Source organism: Rhipicephalus microplus, unplaced genomic scaffold (assembly GCF_043290135.1).
Source record: "Rhipicephalus microplus isolate Deutch F79 unplaced genomic scaffold, USDA_Rmic scaffold_381, whole genome shotgun sequence".
Classification (NCBI taxonomy): Eukaryota; Metazoa; Arthropoda; class Arachnida; order Ixodida; family Ixodidae; genus Rhipicephalus; species Rhipicephalus microplus.
The window spans coordinates 1-12500 of record NW_027464945.1 but is presented as its reverse complement, the minus strand read 5'-3'; the positions used below and the strand labels follow the sequence as shown (position 1 = coordinate 12500).

At 62.3% G+C, this 12500-nt stretch overlaps 1 non-coding gene across 1 annotated transcript; it reads left to right on the top strand.

Annotated features, from left to right (window-relative positions):
• The first annotated feature begins 10217 nt into the window (after positions 1–10217).
• On the top strand, positions 10218–12032 carry LOC142794153 (small subunit ribosomal RNA). The gene has a single exon (XR_012892111.1). It is a non-coding gene; the product is annotated as a small subunit ribosomal RNA (ribosomal RNA).
• Positions 12033–12500: the final 468 nt, after the last annotated feature.

Sequence of the window (12500 nt, the reverse complement as noted above, 5' to 3'; positions counted from 1 at the left end):
TGGCGGCCCACTCACTCGATCGCCATGTCTGTTTGCCACAGTTTTCCCGGTGGTGCCGCACCCGGGCTCGCCCCGGCTGACGCAGTTTTCGCGCCGCCCCGGCTGACGCGGTTTCGTGCCGCCCCGGCAGACGCGGTTTTCGCGCCGCCCCGGCTGACGCGGTTTCGTGCCGCCCCGGCAGACGCAGTTCGGACTTAGCACTTTTCGGCTGTGCCTGGCTGGCGGCCCACTCACTCGATCGCCATGTCTGTTTGCCACAGTTTTCCCGGTGGTGCCGCACCCGGGCTCGCCCCGGCTGACGCAGTTTTCGCGCCGCCCCGGCTGACGCGGTTTCGTGCCGCCCCGGCAGACGCGGTTTTCGCGCCGCCCCGGCTGACGCGGTTTCGTGCCGCCCCGGCAGACGCAGTTCGGACTTAGCACTTTTCGGCTGTGCCTGGCTGGCGGCCCACTCACTCGATCGCCATGTCTGTTTGCCACAGTTTTCCCGGTGGTGCCGCACCCGGGCTCGCCCCGGCTGACGCAGTTTTCGCGCCGCCCCGGCTGACGCGGTTTCGTGCCGCCCCGGCAGACGCGGTTTTCGCGCCGCCCCGGCTGACGCGGTTTCGTGCCGCCCCGGCAGACGCAGTTCGGACTTAGCACTTTTCGGCTGTGCCTGGCTGGCGGCCCACTCACTCAATCGCCATGTCTGTTTGCCACAGTTTTCCCGGTGGTGCCGCACCCGGGCTCGCCCCGGCTGACGCAGTTTTCGCGCCGCCCCGGCTGACGCGGTTTCGTGCCGCCCCGGCAGACGCGGTTTTCGCGCCGCCCCGGCTGACGCGGTTTTTGCGTCGCCCCGGCTGACACGGTTCGGACTTTGCACTTTTCGGCTGTGCCTGGCTGGCGGCCCACTCACTCGATCGCCATGTCTGTTTGCCACAGTTTTCCCGGTGGTGCCGCACCCGGGCTCGCCCCGGCTGACGCAGTTTTCGCGCCGCCCCGGCTGACGCGGTTTCGTGCCGCCCCGGCAGACGCGGTTTTCGCGCCGCCCCGGCTGACGCGGTTTCGTGCCGCCCCGGCAGACGCAGTTCGGACTTAGCACTTTTCGGCTGTGCCTGGCTGGCGGCCCACTCACTCGATCGCCATGTCTGTTTGCCACAGTTTTCCCGGTGGTGCCGCACCCGGGCTCGCCCCGGCTGACGCAGTTTTCGCGCCGCCCCGGCTGACGCGGTTTCGTGCCGCCCCGGCAGACGCGGTTTTCGCGCCGCCCCGGCTGACGCGGTTTCGTGCCGCCCCGGCAGACGCAGTTCGGACTTAGCACTTTTCGGCTGTGCCTGGCTGGCGGCCCACTCACTCGATCGCCATGTCTGTTTGCCACAGTTTTCCCGGTGGTGCCGCACCCGGGCTCGCCCCGGCTGACGCAGTTTTCGCGCCGCCCCGGCAGACGCGGTTTTCGCGCCGCCCCGGCTGACGCGGTTTTTGCCGCCCCGGCTGACGCAGTTCGGACTTGGCACTTTTTGGGCTGAGCCTGGCTGGCTGCCCACTCACTCGATCGCCATGTCTGTTTGCCACAGTCTTCCCGGTGGTGCCGCACCCGGGCTCGCCCCGGCAGACGCGTTTTTTTTTTCTTTCGCCCCGGCAGACGTGGTTCCCCCCCCCCCCCTTTTCGCTCGCCCCGGCTGACGAGGTTTTCGCGCCGCCCCGGCTGACGCAGTTTTCGCGCCGCCCCGGCTGACGCGGTTTCGTGCCGCCCCGGCTGACGCGGTTTTCGCGCCGCCCCGGCTGACGCGGTTTTTGCCGCCCCGGCTGACGCAGTTCGGACTTAGCACTTTTCGGCTGTGCCTGGCTGGCGGCCCACTCACTCGATCGCCATGTCTGTTTGCCACAGTTTTCCCGGTGGTGCCGCACCCGGGCTCGCCCCGGCTGACGCAGTTTTCGCGCCGCCCCGGCTGACGCGGTTTCGTGCCGCCCCGGCAGACGCGGTTTTCGCGCCGCCCCGGCTGACGCGGTTTCGTGCCGCCCCGGCAGACGCAGTTCGGACTTAGCACTTTTCGGCTGTGCCTGGCTGGCGGCCCACTCACTCGATCGCCATGTCTGTTTGCCACAGTTTTCCCGGTGGTGCCGCACCCGGGCTCGCCCCGGCAGACGCGTTTTTTTTTTTCTTTCGCCCCGGCTGACGCAGTTTTCGCGCCGCCCCGGCTGACGCGGTTTCGTGCCGCCCCGGCAGACGCGGTTTTTTGCGCCGCCCCGGCTGACGCGGTTTTTGCCGCCCCGGCTGACGCAGTTCGGACTTAGCACTTTTCGGCTGTGCCTGGCTGGCGGCCCACTCACTCGATCGCCATGTCTGTTTGCCACAGTTTTCCCGGTGGTGCCGCACCCGGGCTCGCCCCGGCTGACGCAGTTTTCGCGCCGCCCCGGCTGACGCGGTTTCGTGCCGCCCCGGCAGACGCGGTTTTCGCGCCGCCCCGGCTGACGCGGTTTCGTGCCGCCCCGGCAGACGCAGTTCGGACTTAGCACTTTTCGGCTGTGCCTGGCTGGCGGCCCACTCACTCGATCGCCATGTCTGTTTGCCACAGTTTTCCCGGTGGTGCCGCACCCGGGCTCGCCCCGGCTGACGCAGTTTTCGCGCCGCCCCGGCTGACGCGGTTTCGTGCCGCCCCGGCAGACGCGGTTTTCGCGCCGCCCCGGCTGACGCGGTTTCGTGCCGCCCCGGCAGACGCAGTTCGGACTTAGCACTTTTCGGCTGTGCCTGGCTGGCGGCCCACTCACTCGATCGCCATGTCTGTTTGCCACAGTTTTCCCGGTGGTGCCGCACCCGGGCTCGCCCCGGCTGACGCAGTTTTCGCGCCGCCCCGGCTGACGCGGTTTCGTGCCGCCCCGGCAGACGCGGTTTTCGCGCCGCCCCGGCTGACGCGGTTTCGTGCCGCCCCGGCAGACGCAGTTCGGACTTAGCACCTTTCGGCTGTGCCTGGCTGGCGGCCCACTCACTCGATCGCCATGTCTGTTTGCCACAGTTTTCCCGGTGGTGCCGCACCCGGGCTCGCCCCGGCAGACGCGTTTTTTTTTTTCTTTCGCCCCGGCTGACGCAGTTTTCGCGCCGCCCCGGCTGACGCGGTTTCGTGCCGCCCCGGCAGACGCGGTTTTTTGCGCCGCCCCGGCTGACGCGGTTTTTGCCGCCCCGGCTGACGCAGTTCGGACTTAGCACTTTTCGGCTGTGCCTGGCTGGCGGCCCACTCACTCGATCGCCATGTCTGTTTGCCACAGTTTTCCCGGTGGTGCCGCACCCGGGCTCGCCCCGGCTGACGCAGTTTTCGCGCCGCCCCGGCTGACGCGGTTTCGTGCCGCCCCGGCAGACGCGGTTTTCGCGCCGCCCCGGCTGACGCGGTTTCGTGCCGCCCCGGCAGACGCAGTTCGGACTTAGCACTTTTCGGCTGTGCCTGGCTGGCGGCCCACTCACTCGATCGCCATGTCTGTTTGCCACAGTTTTCCCGGTGGTGCCGCACCCGGGCTCGCCCCGGCTGACGCAGTTTTCGCGCCGCCCCGGCTGACGCGGTTTCGTGCCGCCCCGGCAGACGCGGTTTTCGCGCCGCCCCGGCTGACGCGGTTTCGTGCCGCCCCGGCAGACGCAGTTCGGACTTAGCACTTTTCGGCTGTGCCTGGCTGGCGGCCCACTCACTCGATCGCCATGTCTGTTTGCCACAGTTTTCCCGGTGGTGCCGCACCCGGGCTCGCCCCGGCAGACGCGTTTTTTTTTTCTTTCGCCCCGGCTGACGCAGTTTTCGCGCCGCCCCGGCTGACGCGGTTTCGTGCCGCCCCGGCAGACGCGGTTTTTTTGCGCCGCCCCGGCTGACGCGGTTTTTGCCGCCCCGGCTGACGCAGTTCGGACTTGGCACTTTTTGGCTGAGCCTGGCTGGTGGCCCACTCACTCGATCGCCATGTCTGTTAGCCACAGTTTTCCCGGTGGTGCCGCACCCGGGCTCGCCCCGGCTGACGCAGTTTTCGCGCCGCCCCGGCAGACGCGGTTTTCGCGCCGCCCCGGCTGACGCGGTTTTTGCCGCCCCGGCTGACGCAGTTCGGACTTGGCACTTTTTGGGCTGAGCCTGGCTGGCGGCCCACTCACTCGATCGCCATGTCTGTTTGCCACAGTCTTCCCGGTGGTGCCGCACCCGGGCTCGCCCCGGCAGACGCGTTTTTTTTTTCTTTCGCCCCGGCAGACGTGGTTCCCCCCCCCCCCCCTTTTCGCTCGCCCCGGCTGACGAGGTTTTCGCGCCGCCCCGGCTGACGCAGTTTTCGCGCCGCCCCGGCTGACGCGGTTTCGTGCCGCCCCGGCTGACGCGGTTTTCGCGCCGCCCCGGCTGACGCGGTTTTTGCGTCGCCCCGGCTGACACGGTTCGGACTTTGCACTTTTCGGCTGTGCCTGGCTGGCGGCCCACTCACTCGATCGCCATGTCTGTTTGCCACAGTTTTCCCGGTGGTGCCGCACCCGGGCTTGCCCCGGCAGACGCGTTTTTTTTTTTTCTTTTCGCCCCGGCTGACGCAGTTTTCGCCCCGCCCCGGCTGACGCGGTTTCGTGCCGCCCCGGCAGACGCGGTTTTTTGCGCCGCCCCGGCTGACGCGGTTTTTGCCGCCCCGGCTGACGCAGTTCGGACTTTGCACTTTTTGGCTGAGCCTGGCTGGCGGCCCACTCACTCGATCGCCATGTCTGTTTGCCACAGTTTTCCCGGTGGTGCCGCACCCGGGCTCGCCCCGGCAGACGCGTTTTTTTTTTTCCTTCGCCCCGGCAGACGTGGTTCCCCCCCCCCCTCCGTCTTTCTTTTTGTTTTTTTTTTTCGCCGCGGCTGAAGTGGATTTTTCGGTGCCTCGACGCCCCGGTAGTCGCGGTTTTTCCGTTTCCGCACGGCCCCGGCTGACGCTGCTCGGTCACAGTCGCCTTTTGTGAGGATTGCAGACTTCTTGAGCGCGGGTGTTTTTTTGTTGTTGTTGTTGTTGTTTTATTACGCATTCGCTCCAGCAGACGCTGTTTAGACTTTTTGTTTCCTCTTTTATCCTGCGACGAGGTGACGAGGTTTATTCGGTGCCCCGCCGCCCCGGCTGAAGTGATTTTTCCTGTCCCGTGCCGCCCCGGCTGACGCGGTTGGGACTTCGCGTTTGTTCGGCCGCCACGGGTTTTGGCGCACTCGCTCGGTTGCTTGTTGTTGCCACTTGTTGCGAACCCAGGTTTCTTGAGCGAGCGCGGGCGTTTTTTCTTCCTTTCTTTCTTTGTTCTATGTGTTAGCGAATCGGCCTTTAATATCACACGAGGACTCACAACCAACAATTTTCAGTTTGAAGTGTAAAAAATCTGCAGGTGTTGACGTAACTGACTTGCCCCGTACCCTTGAGTACATCCATGAAGTTCTCGTAGTACTACTAAATCGCATTATTCCAAGTGGAGAAATTCCCATAAACTTGCAAACCTCTACACGAAAATCGGTGCGCGTGATAAAGTTGAAAATTATCGTCCGATATCAAATGTGCCTTCTATAACACAAATTCTAGGAAAAAAAAAAAAAAACACTTGTTCGCCGTTTTCTGCGCCGTGACTGGCAGCACTCCGGCGAAGCGAAACGGGGTCGATTCGAGCACGATATCGGCGTCTTTCGACGTGCTCGCCGGCGACCGTCGCACGAGTACGTCGCACGAGCGCGTCTGCCGGGGCGCCGTTTGCGAAGCCGACGCAAAAGTGGGAACCGCCGCTCGGATGATCGCCGCTTTCGGCAGAGTGAGTGTTGGCACTCCGGGGAAGCGAAACAGCGTGAATGCGCCCACGAAATCGGCGTATTTTGAAGTGCCCGCCGGCGACCGTCGCACGAGTACGGTAAACCGCGTCAGCCGGGGCGTAGTTCGGGACGCCGACGAAAAAGTGGGAAGCGCAACTCGGATCTTCGCCGTTTTTGCAGGAGTGAGTGGCGGCCCTCCTGCGAGACCAAGAAGCATCGATTCGTGCACGAATTCGGCGCCTTTCGACGTGATCGCCGGCGACCGTCGCTCGAGTAGGGCAAACCGCGTCTGCCGGGGCGGGCTTCGGGACGCCGATGCGAAAGTGGGAAACGCTGCTCGGATGTTCGCCGTTTTTGGCCGAGTGAGTGCTGGCACTCGGGCGAAGCCAAACGGGGCCGATTACGGCACGATATCGGCGTCTTTCGACGTGCCCGGCGGCGACCGTCGCACGAGTACGGTAAACCGCGTCAGCCCGGGCGGAGTTCGGGACGCCGATGCGAAAGTGGAGAACGCCGCTCGGATCTTCGCCGTTTTTGGAGGAGTGAGTGGCGGCACTCCGGAGAAGCCAAGGAGCGCCAATTAGCGCACGATATCGGCGTCTTTCGACGCGCTCGCCGGCGACCGTCGAACGAGTAGGGCAAACCGCGTCTGCCGGGGCGGGGTTTACGACGCCGACGCAAAAGTGGGAACCGCCGCTCGGATGTTGGCCGTTTTTGGCAGAGTGAGTGCTGGCACACCGGCGACGCGAAAGAGCGCGAAAGCGCCCACGAAAGTGGCGTATTTGGACGTGCTTGACGGCGACCGCTGCAGGAGTACGAAAAACCACGTCAGCCGGGGCGAGCGACCCACGGCGGTCTGGGTGCTTATCGCTGCTATTATAGGGGCACCCCGGCAGACGCAGAAAAAAAAAATTTTTTTTCGACCTTCTTTTTTGCTGGTCGAGCTCGGGTAACCCAGGTCGCAATGGGAGCCGCGCACGAAAGCGGCGTCGCGAGACGCGTTCGCGGTCGCTAGTCGCACGAGCTCGGCAACCGCGTCAGCCGGCGCGGAGTTCGGGATGCCGACGGCTAAGTGGGTACCGCTGCTCGGATGTTCGCCGTTTTTGGCCGAGTGAGTGCTGGCACTCCGGCGAAGCGAAACGGGGCCGATTCGGGCACGATATCGGCGTATTTCGACGTGCTCGCCGGCGACCGTCGCACGAGTACGGCAAAGCGCGTCTGCCGGGGCGAGGTTTGCGATGCCGACGAAAAAGTGGGAAGCGCCGCTCGGATCTTCGCCGTTTTTGCAGGAGTGAGTGGCGGCCCTCCTGCGAGACCAAGAAGCATCGACTCGCGCACGATATCGGTGTCTTTCGACGTGCCCGCCGGCCACCGCCGCACGAGTACGGCAAACCGCGTATGCCGGGGCGGGGTTGGCGACGCCGACGCAAAAGTGGGAACCGCCACTAGGATGTTCGCCGTTTTTGGCAGAGTGAGTGCTGGCACACCGGCGACGCGAAAGAGCGCGAAAGCGCCCACGAAAGTGGCGTATTTGGACGTGCTTGACGGCGACCGCTGCAGGAGTACGAAAAACCACGTCAGCCGGGGCGAGCGACCCACGGCGGTCTGGGTGCTTATCGCTGCTATTATAGGGGCACCCCGGCAGACGCAGAAAAAAAAAATTTTTTTTCGACCTTCTTTTTTGCTGGTCGAGCTCGGGTAACCCAGGTCGCAATGGGAGCCGCGCACGAAAGCGGCGTCGCGAGACGCGTTCGCGGTCGCTAGTCGCACGAGCTCGGCAACCGCGTCAGCCGGCGCGGAGTTCGGGATGCCGACGGCTAAGTGGGTACCGCTGCTCGGATGTTCGCCGTTTTTGGCCGAGTGAGTGCTGGCACTCCGGCGAAGCGAAACGGGGCCGATTCGGGCACGATATCGGCGTATTTCGACGTGCTCGCCGGCGACCGTCGCACGAGTACGGCAAAGCGCGTCTGCCGGGGCGAGGTTTGCGATGCCGACGAAAAAGTGGGAAGCGCCGCTCGGATCTTCGCCGTTTTTGCAGGAGTGAGTGGCGGCCCTCCTGCGAGACCAAGAAGCATCGACTCGCGCACGATATCGGTGTCTTTCGACGTGCCCGCCGGCCACCGCCGCACGAGTACGGCAAACCGCGTATGCCGGGGCGGGGTTGGCGACGCCGACGCAAAAGTGGGAACCGCCACTAGGATGTTCGCCGTTTTTGGCAGAGTGAGTGCTGGCACTCCGGCGAAGCGAAAGAGCGCGAATGCGCCCACGAAAGTGGCGTGTTTGGACGTGCTTGACGACGACCACCGCAGGAAAACGAAAAACCACGTCAGCCGGGGCGAGCGACCCATGGCGGTCTGGGTGCTTATCGCTGCTATTATAGGGGCACCCCGGCAGACGCAAAAAAAAAAAAAATTTTTTTTCGACATTCTTTCTTGCTCGTCGACCTCGGGTGACCCAGGTCGCAGTGGGAGCCGCGCACGAAAGCGGCGTCGCGAGACGGCTTCGCGGTCGCTAGTCGCACGAGCTCGGCAACCGCGTCTGCCGGGGCGGAGTTCGGGACGCCGACGGCTAAGTGGGAACCGCCGCTCGGATGTTCGCCGTTTGTGGCCGAGTGAGTGCTGGCACTCCGGCGAAGCCAAACGGGGCCGATTCCGGCACGATATCGGCGTCTTTCTACGTGCTCGCCGGCGACCGTCGCACGAGTACGGCAAAGTGCGTCTGCCGGGGCGGGGTTTGCGACGCGTACGCAATAGTGAGAACCGTCGCTCGGATGTTCGTCGTCTTTCGCCGAGCCAGTGCTGGCACTCCGGCGAAGCCGAACGGAGCCGATTCGGGCACGATATCGGCGTCTTTCCACGTGCTCGCCGGCGACCGTCGCACGAGTACGGTAAACCGCGTCAGCCGGGGCGGAGTTCGGGACGCCGATGCGAAAGTGGGAAGCGCCGCTCGGATCTTCGCCGTTTTTGGAGGAGTCAGTGGCGGCACTCCGGTGAAGCCAAGGTGCGCCAATTCGCGCACGATATCGGCGTCTTTCGACGTGCCCGCCGGCCACCGTCGCACGAGTACGGCAAACCTCGTCTGCCGGGGCGGGGTTTGCGACGCCGACGCAAAAGTGGGAACCGCCGCTCGGATGTTCGCCGTTTTTGGCAGAGTGAGTGCTGGCACTCCGGCGAAGCGAAAGAGCGTGAATGCGCCCACGAAAGTAGCGTATTTGGACGTGCTTGACGGCGACCGCCGCAGGAGTACGAAAAACCACGTCAGCCGGGGCGAGCGACCCACGGCGGTCTGGGTGCTTATCGCTGCTATTATAGGGGCACCCCGGCAGACGCAGAAAGAAAAAAAAAAAATGGGGACATGGCGTGCGTCACCGTGCGGCTTCGCAGCGTTGCCGAAGTCGCCGAGCCCTTCGACTGAGCCGAACGGCGGACAGGGAACGTTGGTCGGCCGTTCTAACCTGTCGGTGCCACGCCGAGACGTCGTTAAGGAAAACCGCGTCGTGGGCCTCTACGACGCCGTCGAGTCGTTGTACGTTTGGTGTCCAGCGTGTCGGCGGCGAGTAGCGGACACGTCGTTCACGACTTCGGTCTTTCGCAGTCGACGCGAACTTGCGGAGAGTCGTGGTGCCTCACGTTTTCGGCAGAAACCGCGGCGGAATTTTCCCGTGCGTGCGCGCACGACCTCGGTGCTGTGCCGTCAGCGTAGTGTTGCACAAACTCGTGGCCTACCCAAGGTGCGGTACGTTTGCGGCCGTATCCTCGGTGGGAATTTCGTGAGTAGGGTCGCAAATTCTACGACCTCGGCGGGTTTGAGAGCGACGTAGACTTGTGGCACGCTCAACGTGCCACACGTTTCGGGGCACACCCGCGGTGAAATTTTCTCGAGTACGCTCGTATTAGTGCCCAAGGAGGTCTGGGTACTTATCGCTGCTATTATGTGGGGGTTCTCGTGAGCGGCGTACGCGAAAGCGACCGGGTGTCTGATATGCGGCGGGCTTCGGCCTCGTCAAGCGTGTCCTCGGGTCTGCTCCAGGGGAATCCACGGCAGTCGTCTGCAGCCTCATCCGCTTGATGCGTTAGGGGCTGGTTGTCGGACGGTGCCGTTTTACCACGATATCGAGGTGTGTTCCGTGTCGTCCTCGGGCGATTCAGATGCGAAAGCGCCGAAGACGCGGGCGTGACCCGTCGTCTGGCGGCTTTGCAGTCTCGGCTCCGTTGCTAGTTCCGGCCGGTCCACCGACAGTGCAGCGGGCTTGGGCAACCCGCACGGCGCGACCGAGTCGATGCAACGAAAAAGAGCGAGCATGAACGTGCTTCTTGCCGCACGGCTCCCACTCGTCTTTCGGGAAGGTTGTGCCGTAGCGAGCTCGAACGCCGTCATCTCGGAGTGCAAAATAAGCGTGTTGGGGCGCCTGAAGGTGGCCTCCGCCGCACACAGACTGCGTCCGGCCCGCCGAAGGCGAGGACGGACGCGCAGTCGAACGATTACCTGGTTGATCCTGCCAGTAATCATATGCTTGTCTCAAAGATTAAGCCATGCATGTCTAAGTACATGCCGAAATAAGGCGAAACCGCGAATGGCTCATTAAATCAGTTATGGTTCCTTAGATCGTTTCTTCCTACTTGGATAACTGTGGCAATTCTAGAGCTAATACATGCAGTGAGCCTGGAGCCCTTTGGGTAACGGGTGCTTTTATTAGACCAAGATCGATCGGGTTTCAGCCCGTATTGTGTGGTGACTCTGGATAACTTTGTGCTGATCGCATGGCCACGAGCCGGCGACGTTTCTTTCAAGTGTCTGCCTTATCAACTTTCGATGGTAGGTTACTTGCTTACCATGGTTGTTACGGGTAACGGAGAATCAGGGTTCGATTCCGGAGAGGGAGCCTGAGAAACGGCTACCACATCCAAGGAAGGCAGCAGGCGCGCAAATTACCCACTCCCGGCACGGGGAGGTAGTGACGAAAAATAACAATACGGGACTCTTTTGAGGCCCCGTAATTGAAATGAGTACACTCTAAATCCTTTAACGAGGATCAATTGGAGGGCAAGTCTGGTGCCAGCAGCCGCGGTAATTCCAGCTCCAATAGCGTATACTAAAGCTGCTGCGGTTAAAAAGCTCGTAGTTGGATCTCAGTTCCAGACGAGTAGTGCATCTACCCGATGCGACGGCTCGGACTGAACATCATGCCGGTTCTTTCTTGGTGCACTTCATTGTGTGCCTCGAGATGGCCGGTGCTTTTACTTTGAAAAAATTAGAGTGCTCAACGCAGGCGAGTCGCCTGAATAAACTTGCATGGAATAATAGAACAAGACCTCGTTTCTGTTCTGTTGGTTTTTGGAATACGAGGTAATGATTAAGAGGGACGGACGGGGGCATTCGTATTGCGGCGCTAGAGGTGAAATTCTTGGACCGTCGCAAGACGAACTACTGCGAAAGCATTTGCCAAGAATGTTTTCATTGATCAAGAACGAAAGTCAGAGGTTCGAAGGCGATCAGATACCGCCCTAGTTCTGACCATAAACGATGCCAACCAGCGATCCGCCTGAGTTACTCAAATGACTCGGCGGGCAGCTTCCGGGAAACCAAAGTATTTGGGTTCCGGGGGAAGTATGGTTGCAAAGCTGAAACTTAAAGGAATTGACGGAAGGGCACCACCAGGAGTGGAGCCTGCGGCTTAATTTGACTCAACACGGGAAAACTTACCCGGCCCGGACACTGGGAGGATTGACAGATTGAGAGCTCTTTCTTGATTCGGTGGATGGTGGTGCATGGCCGTTCTTAGTTGGTGGAGCGATTTGTCTGGTTAATTCCGATAACGAACGAGACTCTAGCCTATTAAATAGGTGCGGGGTTCCCAGCACCTTACAACCTTCTTAGAGGGACAAGCGGCTCCTAGCCGCACGAAACAGAGCAATAACAGGTCTGTGATGCCCTTAGATGTCCGGGGCCGCACGCGCGCTACACTGAAGGAAGCAGCGTGTCTTTATCCCTGTCTGAAAAGACTGGGTAACCCGTGGAACTTCTTTCGTGATTGGGATAGGGGCTTGCAATTGTTCCCCTTGAACGAGGAATTCCCAGTAAGCGCGAGTCATAAGCTCGCGTTGATTACGTCCCTGCCCTTTGTACACACCGCCCGTCGCTACTACCGATTGAATGATTTAGTGAGGTCTTCGGACCGATGTCCGGCGCGGCCTTTCGGTTGCGCCGGTCTGTTGGAAAGATGACCAAACTTGATCATTTAGAGGAAGTAAAAGTCGTAACAAGGTTTCCGTAGGTGAACCTGCGGAAGGATCATTAACGGATTGTGAAGGGTGAGCGCCTCAGCTGCGTCTGCGCCCGACACTTTCTGCCGCTGACCCCGTTTGGACGCGGGGTCGGCTTTTCCCCACGGGGCTGCCTGAATGTGGAGCGGCACCCCGTGACAAATTGTTGCGCCCAGCGGACGCCAACACCGCGACCTTGGACGGTCGGCCAGGTGGCGGACGCGGGTACAAACGGCGCAACGCACTCATAGGTCGGCTTTCGACCCGCCACTGCACCGTGGCTCGAAGCGCTCGAAATGCGCGACCCGACCGCTGCGGGACCGCCTAGTACTGTAAACAGGAGCGGCGGAGCGCGAACGGCGAGTCGTGGTTACGTCGGTAGAAGGCGAGGCTGCGCGTTCCCGAAACGCCAGCCGAGTGCCCTCCCGACCGTTCGAGCGTGCAAGAACGAGACCCGACAATCGCGCGGCGACTGCCAAGTACGAGAGGAACGGCACAAGCG